The sequence below is a fragment of the Dasypus novemcinctus genome, chromosome 6, assembly GCF_030445035.2.
Source record: "Dasypus novemcinctus isolate mDasNov1 chromosome 6, mDasNov1.1.hap2, whole genome shotgun sequence".
Taxonomy (NCBI): Eukaryota; Metazoa; Chordata; class Mammalia; order Cingulata; family Dasypodidae; genus Dasypus; species Dasypus novemcinctus.
Window position 1 is genome coordinate 7,492,426 of NC_080678.1, and position 12,500 is coordinate 7,504,925.

General features: G+C 56.5%; 1 protein-coding gene across 8 annotated transcripts in view; it reads left to right on the forward strand.

Annotated features, from left to right (window-relative positions):
* The window catches only part of EBF3 (EBF transcription factor 3), a 118,503-nt gene that overhangs the window by 90,435 nt on the left and 15,568 nt on the right, over window positions 1-12,500 (forward strand). The gene's annotated exons all lie outside the window — the stretch shown is intronic.

A 12,500-nucleotide genomic window follows, 5' to 3' on the forward strand; every position in this document is an offset into this window, starting at 1 on the left:
TGAGTCCACTTTCCTGGTTCTGACCGCAGGTGCCTCCTCCCCGCAGGAGTCCAGGGTGGGTCCCACGGGCCGCCCACGACAGGTGCAGCCCCCGAGCGCGGCACCAGCGTCCCCGCCCGTCAAGCAGGCTGGAGGGGCAGGGCAGGGACAGTCCCGTGACGCTGTAGCGCAGCCCGTGGGCCGGACGGTGTGCGCAGGGGCCCACCTTGCCGCTCGGGGCTGCCTAGGCTGTTGTAGAAACGGGCTTGGGGAGGCTACGGGCTGCCCGGGAGCGGGAGGCCTCCAGGGTACAGCCAGCTCTCTCCTGTCGCGAGCTGGGGTTCAAACCCCACCCGGCACCGCCCCTTTCGGCACCCAGGGCTCCACGCTCTGCGCGGGCGCCGTTCACCAACAGCGCGGGCAGCGCTGGCCGTCTTCAGGGGGTTTGGTACGGCGCAGAGCCCGCGCAGGGGCCTGGCGGGCACGAGCACGTTGAGGCGGCTGTCGAGAAGTGCCACAACTTGACTTCCATTTGAGGCATGTTGGCATTTCGATTTCTAGACAGGCAACTCCAAAAGCTGAAATATTTGAGAGATTTTGAATAATGGGCGGCCCCTGCTAGAACTCCATGAGGAAGTACTGGTTCTTGTGTATCTGTGGCCTTCCACGTGCTCGTGGGCTGTGAACTGGGGTGCCGGGGGCCACAGGCTTGTGGGAGGAGGCTGGGAGGGTCCGCGGGCTCCGGTGAAGACGGAGCAGGGCGTTCGTTGCCCAGGACGCCATCCTCTCTTCCCAAGAACGTTCTCTGAGGTTTCTCCTGCTTCAAGAGGGATGAAGTAGCAGAGGTGCCTTCACCACATCCCTTTTTAGAGAGAACTGAAGAAAACATATAGTGCAAATTCTCCCACCACCCGCTTTTGGGTGTGCTCAGTGTGACCCCCAGGGCTCTGCCTGGGAGGGGTCCTCCCAGGAAGCCAAGGCTGCTGGGTGGGCTGCCAGGGCCACCTCCAGGCCTCGGTGGGGCAGGAAGGAAGCCCCCCATGGGGGAGGACGCCTCCCACCTGCTGACAGCACACCTGAGAGAGGGCCCCTTTCTCAGGGCCTGCTTTCTCCCACGGGACCAGCACCCACTCCCAGGAGCCAGGAGCTGCCGTAGGACCGAGTGGGGGGGGGTGGGGGAGAACTGATGGGACCCACCACATACCCTATCAAGGGCGCCCTAGGTCCCCTTGGGAGACCCAGAGGCAGAGAGGGGCCTGGCACCTGCAGTTTTTGAGACCCCCGCTGTTGTAAACAGCAGAGATGTCAAATTAGTTCTGAAAGTCGGGTGTTCCCTAAGCATCTGCAGGTGCTTCGGCATGTGTTTCTGCTGTGCAGAATCCGTGGACCCCAGGTCACCTCCGCCTGGCCGGCTCCACGGAGCGCCTCCGCGCCACGCACACGGTATACACTGTCCAGCTCACGCCCCTGGCCGGTGTGGCCCAGACAAAGCTCGGGGCTTGTGCCATTGACTCCAGGGCCCTGCCCTGCACGCTGCTGACGGCGGCGCCTGGCTTGGTGCTTCCTGAGCCTCGGGGGCCCTTACACGGGGGTTTTGTGGGGACTGGGGGTGGCTCACGGAACGGGGCCGACCTCAGGTGGGCGCTGGGTAGGGGCAGCCTCTGCGGGAAGCTGCTGGGGTCTCGTTTCTGTCCGGTCCCATGGGAATCCCCCCCACGTCCCAGGTCCCTTAAAGGGCGTCACTTTGGTGTTCGCCAGCCACACCCAGACACCTGGACGGCAGGACGTGCGAGGGCACCCGTGGGGCGCCCTCCGCGGGCTCCCAGGCCTGGGGTGCCGTCCTGTCCCGTCTTGCCACGTAGGCGGGTGATGTCCCCGTGTGCCCAGGCTGCTCGCCCCGGCACGGCGGGTGGGTAAGGCGCTTGTCGGCGAGGCAGGCTCGGTCTGGCCCCCTGGTGGGTGTTGTTGGCGGGCGCCTTTGGGGGGGGCCCCTCCTGGCTGGGGTCTCTGCATAGACCAGCTTTCAGAGGGGAGCCCAGCACGCCGTTGTGGGGGATGGCCACTTTCCTTCTGATCCTTTAAGAACTGCGGTGGCAGGAAGTTCCTGCCCTCGACAGCCCAGCGTTCTGTACTACATCCCCGGGGCGGGGCGGGGCCTGGGACAGCGGGTTTGAAAACCGGGCGAGGCCGCCAGCCGGTGGCTGCCGGGGACACGTGGCCGTGGGCACCTCCCAGGGCAGCGCCCGCCGGGCTGAGCGCCCACGTCCCTCCGCTCCTGGGGGTGGCTGTCCCAGCGCGGGGGCTGTGGGGTGGGGGGGGCGGCCAGCTCCTCGGCCTGTGCCTGTGGGCTGCGGGGGCCCCGGGGCCTGCGGGCGTCCCCCGCCGCGGAGCGTCCCCTCTCCTCCCCCTGCAGGGACCGGCTTTGCCTGAGTTACTTCCAGGTCCCGCGTCCCCGGTCCTGCCCGCGCTGAGGCTCCCGGGGTCCAGGGCGGCCGGGTCAGGGTGGCTGCCCACCGAGCAGCCCCCAGAAGGCGGTTTGCGCCGCGGCTCAGCCTTTCCCGGCCGGAGGGGCCGTTCTCGCCTCCCCCACCCCCTCATTAGCGGGAATATCCATTTCAAACGCCCTGGAAGGGATTCTGGGCCGACTGGGCTCAGGGCGCAGAGGAAGGTGGGGTCGTAACCTGTCTGACCTGGAAACTTCTGTCTGATTTGCATTGCCCTGAAATTGACGGGGACAACGAGATAATCACTGGGAATTACACTCGCTGCTGAAAACCGACCCATCCCCTCTGGGTTTCCCGGTGTGGACAGGGCAGCCCCTGGCGGGGCGGGCACCGTCCCCTGGGCATCTGGTTCCCATCAGCGCGCCCCAGGCCCGGAGGCTGCCGGGACACCCTAACATTTAACCTTCCCCACGTGAGGCCGCCGCGGGATAATGAACCTGCGCCGCAGAGGAGGGGGCCGCCCGCCAGCGGCTGGGGGAGGCTTTGCAGGAGGCTTAAATGATCTGTTTACAGCGATCTGGAAAGCACCAGATTTTTCAGGCCCAGACCCCATTAGTCAACCCCGAGTAGACCCTCTGCGGCTTCTCTCCCCGGGAAGGGGAGCCGGCCGAGCAGCCCGTGTCCAGGCCGCTGCCTTCAGCTGCTCTAAAGACACAATTACCTTGGGAGGCCGTGGCAGTCCAGTTGATTAGCACGGTGAATTAAAAGAATGAGTCGCAAATGACATGTCCGGCTCCCCCATGCTAGCCCTTTCTGTTCCCAGTGGGCCTCACCCCTGTTGTAAGGAGGTCAAAAATTAGACAGAGAGAACAATTTTCGAGCAGCTAGCACTTAGGAGCAGAATTAACAATCACTCTGTATGTAATTGCCAGTTAATAGTAAATTGCCTTCTAGACTGTAAAATGCAATATAAACTGGTGGGCACCTAAAATTAAATTAATGAGATATTTGCTGCATTTAAAAGTGAATAGTGCAAATTAATAACTGAGTGCAATGCTTGTTTTAATATTTGTCTAATAGTGTATCATTTGCTTGTTTAAGAATAATTAAACTACTCTGCAAATATCCTACCTGAGAAACTCTGAGCCTCGGCAAGTTGAGCAGTTCCACGTTCACGATTTCTACCAGTAGAAACGCATCGCATTGTTAAGAGTGACAAAAGAAATTATTTTTAAATTAGGATATAGGCACTACGGTGTTAAGTCCATCTGTATGCTTCCAGGTGAAATTGTCTTACCGCAGAAAGGACTTGTGCAGATAGGTTTTCAGGCGTGAAATGTCATTCCGCAATCACGTGCGTCACTGTGTTTTTACAGCGTCCACTTTGCCAAATGGTTTCCTCCCCAGCGGCGGAGCTGGGTCCGGGAGCTGGGTGATGGTGGCGTCACCAAGCCAAGGTCCCCAGAATGCCAGGGGTCCGGCTCTCTGCAAGCTCTTCACGCCGACCCTCACCCCAGGCCTGGTCAAGCCATCCTCATTTTAGAGATTTCCTTTGCTCAATTAAAGAACTCGTCACAGATCCCTGGGAGTCAGCCTGCTGTTTGGAGCAGACCGGACCCCGTCCCCGGCCCAGAAGTTGGCAGCCAAAGGTCGCCCCATCCAGAGCAGGCTTGGGACCGGCCTGAAGGTCTGCAAAGCGTTCACTGGATGGGGGCGTGAAGATGACGGTTTTCTGCACACAGACGTGCGTTTGGTTTGGGGCCTGTGACACCGTCACCCACCCGGTAGTTGCTGACTATTCTTTCTGACGTAGTATTTATGTTTGGCTTTGTTTTTAGAAGTCAGGATTGTGCCTCAAAACGGGCAGCATATCAGGGAGAAGGTGTGCCCTCTGGGTGCTGACATGGCCCCTGCGGTGCCGCTGCTGCAGGCCCGAGGGCACGTGTCTTTGGGGGGCTTCCACATGGAGCCCCCACCCCCCCACTCTGAAAACGCTCCTGTCTCTGAGTATTTCCAAGATCTTCTGTGTGCAGTCACATGCGAGCCTGTTGGCTGCGCGGTGACACGCTGCGCACCGATCGCGCCGGCGACCACAGCCTGCACCAGCTAGCTGTCTGCCAGGCCAGCGCTCTTCAAACAAATTACTTGTATCCACAGAGCAAATGATTCTTAATTGCCTTCCACAAATCATACTATTTTTACTATGTGCAACTACATGCTAATGCCTTCCTTAAATGTAAACCACCTGATGGTTTCCGTGATCAATTTTGAACCACAGACGTGGTCACGGAGAACCAGACGCTGTCGTCGTGGGGGCCGTAGTCTGGGGAAGTCTTTGGTTATTGCGTCTGTGGCTCCCGGGCGGCCCCGGCCAGCTGGCCAACGATGCTCGAGGCAGGGAGCCTGGCTCCCGCTGCCCTTGTCCCTCCACGGCGCCCTGCCGCCCGCACCCCTGTGGCCACCCTGGGTTCCCTGGTGTCAGTGGAAGATGTACCCACTGTTGTCCGCAGTGATCCCCCAAGGAGAGACCCCTTGGCTTGTGTCCCAAGCCTGTTAAATCGTCAAAACATGCATTTTCTGAGGCCACCTCTAGACGAGTCAAAACCGGAGAACTGGGACAGCCATCCAGAGCGTGTGTGACGCCAGTGACACTTTCTCTTCTACCCCAACCCCACCCTGGCTTTTGTCACCCGTTTAAATCTTGATGGTGAAAGTGACCCCCCTCCCCCCGTTCCCTGGGCTGGCAGGGATACCCCCCACCCCCAGAGCTGGGCGCGGAGACTGCCGGACAGCCTTTTGGGGTCATTTGCAGGGCTCCTTGGGCCTTGCGGGAGAGCCACAGAGGAAGGGAGAGTGCTGGCTCTGAGTCGCCTCCGGCGACGCGCGCCAGCGTTACCCCAAATAAAGATCAGTTAGTCGGCTGCGTGCCACATGCAGGTGGGAAGCTCAGGGTCCATAAAGAGCGGCAACTCGGGGGCTCCTGGGGTCACCGTTGTCCCCTCTTTCCCGTCGCAAAGGAGGCTGGAGAATGAGACACCGTTTGTGCTCTTGCACAAGTAGACTATTTGTTCTAATCAGTGACACCCATTTACTAGAATTGCTTAAAATGAACTATACCTCATACAGAAATCGCACATTTAGAGAGTTCCATTCATCATCTGAAAATTGAGGGCCAGTAAACTTTTCTGTTCCTCCAGTGGGATCATAGACATGCATCAAAATGTTAAAAATGATTGGTGAGAGGGAACTGTCACCCATTTATCAAGGAAAAGAACATTATTTGCTAATTTCCCAACCAGGCCGGTGACAGGGTGCTTCGTCTTTGGACCCTCGGTGACCAGCGTGCCCTTTTTGTTATTAGCACAAGCGCTTTTGGGCTGTTGCTAACAAGACACATTTGTCTGTCATCAGAGAGGGCTTTATTTTTTTTTCCGAGCGGCTGTGGCCAAATCGGCGCCCTGCCCTCCGATTGGCTGCCCTCCTCGGGTCCCCGCGAGCCCGGGAGGAGGGGCGCGCTGATCGATCACGAAGTTTCCCCGTCAAGGTGAAGGTATCGACTGCGCAGCACCGGGCCCGACGGCCGCGGCGCGAGCAGACGGCCATCCGTCTTCCCGAGAGGACAGAAGGGCCATCGGGGTTCCCGCAGCGATGGCCGAGGCGTGGGCGGCCGGCAGCCCCTCGTCCCTCGCGCTGAGCCCGCGGCACGGGCAGGACCCCGAGTGCCCCTTGGGGGCTGCAGGGAGGAGAAGCAGCACGGCGGAAGAAGGTCAGCGGGGGTTCGAGTGCCTTTCTGGTCGATGAAAGCGGCTTGGAGTGGGCGTGGCACTGCGGGGGCTGTTGAAATTGAACAGGGGCAGCTTGGTGGTTGAGCACCTGCTTCCCACGTACCAGGCCCCAGGTTTGATCCCTGGTACCTCCTTAAAAACAGAAGAACGGAAGGCAATTCCAAAGCACAACCAAATGAGCACAAGGGATATGCGGAGTAGGGCACAGTTAATCATAACGTGTACAGATAAAATTACACAAAAACTCCTGCAGGGCAAGCAGGGAACACCTTGGGAAACGGCAGAACCTTACAACAAGAAAGAGTCTGGTCCTCTCGGCGCCGGGCAGCAGATCAGACAGGTCACGCCGGGGCCAGGAAGAGCAGCGCCTAAGCCTCGCCACTTTTCCCTCTTCCAGCTCAGCGGTCGCTGAGGCCACACGCCTCCCCCCAGACACCTCTGGCTGGACAGATGGCAAAATGCTCGCAGCCAGGTGGGGACTGGGGGCCAGCCATGTGGGCGCCACGACACCGTCAGGGGAAGGGCCGCTCGCGCTCCCGCGTCAAAGCTTTGTTTTTGGAAGGTCTCGAGACCCACCCGTCCAGATCTGTTCCAGGCCGAGGCTTGCCTCCCAAAGTGTGTAACCTGTGAAAAAGCCCTTTTAATAAAACGCTCATTTGAAGCAGTTGGGCCCTTTTTTATTAGCTGTAGAAAATATGAAACGAGTGATGTAGAACTTTGTTCTCTCAGAATGGCTTTCAGATAGAACGACGACAAAACGGAAGGGTGTTTAGTCAATAAGTAAACTCTTTGTGACGCTACAAACATAGACGTTCTCGAATGCGCTTCACGAACGCGTGGGATAGCTTGGTTTCACAAGGAAGTCGCGTGCAGGTGGTTTGGGCACACATGCTCTGTAAGGCTCATTGCAGAGTGTGTTAAATTGTAGATACAGGAACTTCCGTGGAGACAATAGACCCCAGCAGATCTGCCTGCGCTTTGGTGTCAGTCATCTTTGGAGGAGATTTCTTAAAGGGGCAGCCTTGCGGTGCTCCCTCGTCCTTCCTGCTCATCACCGCCCTGTCCCACCCCCTTGCTAAGTCCCTCTTAAGTCTTCCACACGTGCAGGCGGTGTCACCAGGCGAGCGAGGCCAGGGCTGTGTCTTCAGCTTCCCCCGGTCCTACAGCAGGGGTTCTTAACAGGCTCCAGGAACTCCAATTGAAATTCAAACATTCCTCTTCTGGGGACGAGTTGGTGTGGGTGTGATGGATTTATTACGTCATACTCTGTGTAGTGTGGGCTCAGTAAGGGGTCTGTGGTTTTTACCTGATTGGCAAACGGAAGAGGTTCAGAGCCCCTGTCCTAGACTGTCCCAGCTCCAGGCATGCGGTGACCTCGAGAAGCCTAAGGCTGAGGAAACCAGGTGGTTGGATTTGGGAGGATTCGGTTAAATTCCTTCTCTATCTTTTTACCCCCTCCAGTGTCCCTGGAGAAGGTCCTTGACCAGACTCTCCTCCTGCCCTCCCCATCACAGGGACAGAGAGGGCTGGGGGCCCAGGCGCCCGTCTCCCCCCGTCCTCGTAGTCCTGGGCTGTCAGGATGGCAGTCAGTAGGATGCTTTGAGTCGACCACGACTTCCATCCCCAATTCTGAAGACCAGCTCCATGTTTTCTCTAGCTGACAAGTTCCCCAGTACATCGACACGGCGGGAACCTTTCAGGCCGCTCGATCCTGGCTTCTGAACAAGCCCCGAAGCCGTGAGGAGCGGCTCCTCCAGGGTTCGCCCAACCCGAGGCGTGTCGTGACGATGGGGGCTTTGTAGGTGACCGCCTTCCGCCATCTTGCATCAGGTTCTGGCCTGTACCCCCAAAGCGAAGACTTAAAGATGCCTTGTACACTCGCCCTCGGTTTCGAGCATCGGCTTAGTGTTACCACCGTGCAAGGGAGAGAGAAACACGGTGCTGCCGGCACCCTCCTGGGTGCGGTGTTGGGGTCGCGGCAGGTCCTTTGCAGCATGGAGCGCCTGTGCTCACGATCATGTTTAAAACTCCGAGGACGGAGCCCCCCGCTCTGCCGGATCTCTGCAACGGTGCCGTGTTTGGTGGGAAGTCCCTCTTCCTCACCACCCAAAATGCCATGGCCTGTGTCACCGCTTTCCTTTGAACCGATGGGAATCTTCAGGGTGAGCGCTCCCGCCTGTGGCCGTGGCGTCAGAGTGCATGGTTGGTGCTGTGCTTTGGAACTGGCCCGTGGTTTCCCGCGTTGGCTGTTTGCCTGATGCCCGCATGGGCCAGGCACTCCGCTGGGCACTGCGGGTGGCTCGGAGAAGGAGGGAAACCGGCTGGTCACGCAGGGGCTCATGGCTGGGGGCACGAGCATGGCGACACACCGCCCCCAGTGTCCTCAGCCGTCGGTCAGCAACGGTGTCTTCCTCCCCGTGGCCCAGGGCCCATCCAGACGGCTCTCAGGAAATGTCTGAGGCACAAACCACAGTGACAACCGAGCTTTGGGGAATGAAACAGCATGTAGAAGGGAAATTAATAAAATAATGATAGTATAATGCTTTTTTAAAAAAGGTGAAGTTCTGTGAGAAGAGGAACAGATGAGGTGCATTGGGACCTCCAAGGAGAGTCCTTGGAGAGACGGCTCTGGGGTGGACCCCGCGTCCTGTGGTTCGGCAGGGGCGGAGAGCTGGGGGTCTGGGTGGGCAGCGGGGTCCTCGGGCATGTCGGGGATGGGGTGAGCAGCCCTGGGGGACAGGAAGGAAGGTCGGACGAGGACAGGTGGTCTTCTGGGCCCCTTGTCTGGGAGCAGGGCTGTTGAACCTGCGACCCATAATCCAAATCCCGCGTTCCAAGGGCTTTGCTTTCGGGGACGTCAGTGTTTCCGTTTATCGCGGTGATACCTTCCCGGTCCTCCTCAGCGCTCTCTTCCTTGGTTCAGCCTGAGAAGCCAGGAGTTAATAAATCAAAAAGGACAGTCGTGTTGGGAAACTGAGTCAGACCCTGAGTCACCTTCGCTCTGCCCTGTTCCTTCCCCCACAACCGCTGCTTCTGCTTTATCCACTTAGCCTATCCCTTAGATGCGTGCCTCAGTTACCTCGCAAACGTGTTGGAAGCATCTTTGTTGCTAAATAACATTCTGACTGTGAGAAGCATGTCCCTCACTCTAGGTAAAGCTGCCACGTCTGTCCTAATTCAGAGTAGAAGGGTTTTAAAGTACACCTAACGTTTTTTTAAATTGTGATGTAGCTCACATACCATAAGGCATACATTTAAGTGGTTTTAGTCTGTCCCCAAAGTTGTGCCACCACTGCTGCACCATCCGACTCAGAACGTCTTTGCCGCCCCCGGGGGAAGTCCCTGCATGTTAGCAGCTGCTCTCCACTCCCTCCTGTCCCCCAGGCGCCGGCAGCCACTCATCTACTGTCTGGTCTCTGGGGTTCCTGTTCTGGGCGCCTCAGGAAATGGAATCACTCGGTGCGTGGTCTTGCAGTGTTTGCAGCGTCCCTCCACGTTGTGGCCGGCACTGCGCTTCATTCCTTTTGTTGCTGAATGACATTCCGTGGCATGGACAGACTGCTTTTTGTCAGTCTGTTCACCCTTTGATGGCACTTGGGTCTGATGAGAAATGCCGTTTTGAACCCCTGGGCACAATTATTTATGTGGACACAAATGAAACGTCCTGTTCACTTTAACTTCTTGAAATTGAAAGTGCTGTGCTTCGTTCTGAGTTGCTGTTATTTTCAAGCCGCCCCACAGTCACTCTTTTACATTTCTGAGCACCCACTGTGCGCTCTGCACACAGTAGGGTGGGTGCAGTGAGGGTGACAGGGCTGCCTGGCCCGATACTACCTTCCAGGAGGACAGCGAACCCCTGAGGGCAAGTGGACGTGTGTGCAGTGTGCCCCCACAGGGAGCGGGTGGGCTTTGGGAGCATGGGAGTGGGGTCTTTGTTTTGTCCACAGAGAAGACAGGACACCTCCAGTCTCGGAAGTGGGCTGAACTTGGCAGAGCTCCATTTTCAGCTTACCTCTGTGGGGAAGTTTACACCAGGTTAAAGTGTTCCTGCCCGTTGCCTGGGCTGGTTTCCCACACAGCATGTGTTTCCTGGTTGGCTTTTCAGCCCCTTCTCCCCTACAAAATCTCTAAGAGGGATGACAATCCAGGGAAACTTGAATTTCCTTTTTTACAATAAAAGGACACCACGTTAGACAGCACCTGATGTTTTTACCGTGTTGACGGTGATATTTATCCACTAGCTTCTCCTTTCACTTTGCTGCAGCGCTCCTCTCCACTTGATAGAGGGTAAATGTGCTAATATCGCCTTCGTGAGAGGATGGGGGGGCTCCGGGAGGCAGGGGCCACCTCCCCCTGGAGCGCCCCGAGGCAGCCAGCCCGCCTGGAAGGGAGCGCATCCCAGAGGCCCGACCCCGTCCCTTCGCTGGGGCCAGGCCCGCAGGTGTAGTCTGAAACGTGGCTGTGAAAGTCGCAATCCAGTGTATTCTTTGAGATATGTAAACAGAACGGTTTGAATGCAATCCAGCAGTTGTCAGCAAGGGTATTATTTTGGTAACAAGGAAGATGAGCTGTCCCCTTCTCTGTGTTTGGTGTCACAGCACGGTGCCGCCATCCACTGCCAGCGGGCGGTGAATGGGAGCCGGTCCCTGCGTGCGAGGCCCTGTTGGGGTGTCTGCATGGATTCCTGATCCAAGGAGGGGCCTCCCGATTCCCCGGCGGAAGCCGCCGCGGCCGTCCCCGCGCCCCGGAAGCCTGCGGCGAGCCCCCCCGGCTCGGCGGGTCGGGGGGAGTCGGGGCGCCTCTGAGCTGCCCCCCTTGTGCAGGGGCCCTCCTGGCGCGAGGGGTGGCCCGGGTGTGGAAACGGGGGCCCTCGTCTCTCCATCTTCCTGCAGGCCTGGCGCCTTCTCGTGAGCGACGCCCCGAGCCCGCCGCGGCCACGTGCGCCCCACGCAGGCCGCCATGCCTGGCTCACCCTGCCGAGTTCTGTGATTGAAATTCATTGCCAAATTTATTGAGAAATTAATGAGAAAAGCTGCAAAGTATTGACTTTGAGAGGAAAACACAACTCATCTTGAATGAGGAGGAAAATGCAGCAATAATTTAGCCGCTATTGATTTGGCCCTGTCCATGTATTGATCTTCATTTTACAATATTAATTTGCACCTGCAATCGGCTGCAAAGGGAACCGATTTCATTTCGTGGCGGCGTTAATGTGCAAAGCATTAGCTGCTCTTAAGAAGCAGGGGTATTACATGTCGGATTGGAAGGGCAGATGTGTGTGTGTATATATATATATATTTTTTTTGCTATTTTTGCTTGTTACTGAAATAGACTAAAAATTAATTTTTTGTCGGACAAAATATGAAAGCAGAAACCCATCTAAAACGAGGCCCTCCTCCCAGGCTGCAGGCCGCTTTTCATCCGTGTGAGGAGCCGTCAGCCGCCTGAAATTCCAGCCAGCCCTCATCATCATGCCCAGATCAGTTCAAAGTTCATGAAATTTCTATGAGCATTGATCTCGCCCCATTGATTTTTTTTTGCAGCAGATCTTTGAAATTTTAATTTCCCGAGCATCTGAATTTCTTATAGATGAAATGCGCTTGGAGGAGACAGTTGATGATAAAGTGGAGAACTTAGCATCATTTTAAGGCCGAAAAAAAGGGGGAAAAAAACAGGCATTTGCAGACTTTGTATAATGTTTTTGAGGCGGGATGATGAAGGTGCTGTGCTAGGAGGGAGGTATTCAGGGGGGAGCGAAATATCAATTTTGTCTTCGGCGGCCACACATTTTTAATGCAACTTTTTATACAGTCATTTTTGAAAGAAAAGCTATCTGGAGAAACAGCGGGACCGAGAGACATTCTTCACTGCGCAATCATTTGCTCACAGCAGTGTACATCACCTGGTCAGGTTCACCTAGTTACTTATCAGTGGGACATTTAATAACCTCAAGGTGATATAATTGCTATTGGCATTTTCCCCCCTTGGATTCAGCTGGTTAATGTGTAAACTACTTGTCAGCAAATAGCACTTTGTCACTAACACCCTCTAGAGGAACGTCTTTGTATTGAGCAATTTAATTTTACTTTATTTAATTTTTACACATTACAACCTGTGTTCATTCAGGCACACTGAAGGCGTGCAGGCTGTCAGGACAGGGTCTGGGCATCCCTGTTAGCAAAATATACTATATCTTATTTAACGCTCCCCATTGCTTTAATTGAAGCACGCTCTTGTCCCTCGGAAAAGGAACTGCAGATGTTCTTATTATGTAGTTATGTTGCTAATGTGA